Genomic DNA, 968 nt, shown 5'->3' on the forward strand with positions numbered 1-968 from the left:
TCTACACACATGGGGGAGGGGAGAGAGATATGACAAGTGAACGGTGATACTGAACAGGACCCTGGTTTGATCTAAATGAAACCTTTGTTGGATAGGGATTTATGAAATGTTTGTTGTCCTTTTAAGAAGCTGATAGCAAGCATATCCACTACAGACCTTCCCCTTCTTTTCTTCTCTTCCTCTTCATGGATTTTCAGACATACACAAAGCACAAGCACAACCATAATCAAAATATGGCATAAAAGCACTTAAAAGGCTTCACTTCAGACGAGACTCCTCTATATAGTCATTAAAAGGCTTCACTTTCTCATGTAAATATCATTTAAAGCCATGCACATCCATCAGTTTTCTCAGACCAATGCAACTATCAAATGTTTTGTGGATTTCATTTATAACACAGGCATCAATGTTTATTAATGTACTCTCAGGTGCAATGCATTAATAACACAACAATGCCTGTGTTACAGATGAGCCTCAACAAAGCATTTCATGAACATATTTTTGACAAGTGGTCCAAGAACACCTTTGGATGTGCATATCCCAATTTAACCCTTTACTTATGACAACAAACCTTTGACTTATTTGACAAAATCTGTACTTTTTTCATAAGCTTTGCTCCTAATGTACTATATTAGGCTTTCTCAACAAGAGGACATCTAATAAATAAAGTCAACGTATTAAACAGACTTGATATGAATTAACAAAAACACTAACATTTCATACCCTAAAAGATGAATTCAATTACTGTCTAAGACTTTAGACTTAGTAAAGAGCAAGATTTAGTCATAAATTTAATTCTAATAAACAATTCTTTCTTCCTGACACTGCACGTTATGGTGACAAACAGAAGATTGGTAGTTTTGCACCCAACACACACATCCAATGTTTCAATGAACAGTTGTGTAAGAACCCATTAAACAAGGAAATAAAGAGGACATAAAAGATAATGGATAAATTAAGAAAAAAAG

At 34.4% G+C, this 968-nt stretch overlaps 1 protein-coding gene across 1 annotated transcript in view; it reads right to left on the reverse strand.

The window, feature by feature from the left end:
- The window catches only part of LOC119582009 (bromodomain-containing protein 3-like), a gene marked incomplete at its 5' end in the record, with an annotated part of 61,922 nt that overhangs the window by 25,831 nt on the left and 35,123 nt on the right, over positions 1–968 (reverse strand).

Source organism: Penaeus monodon, chromosome 15, assembly GCF_015228065.2.
Source record: "Penaeus monodon isolate SGIC_2016 chromosome 15, NSTDA_Pmon_1, whole genome shotgun sequence".
NCBI lineage: Eukaryota > Metazoa > Arthropoda > Malacostraca > Decapoda > Penaeidae > Penaeus > Penaeus monodon.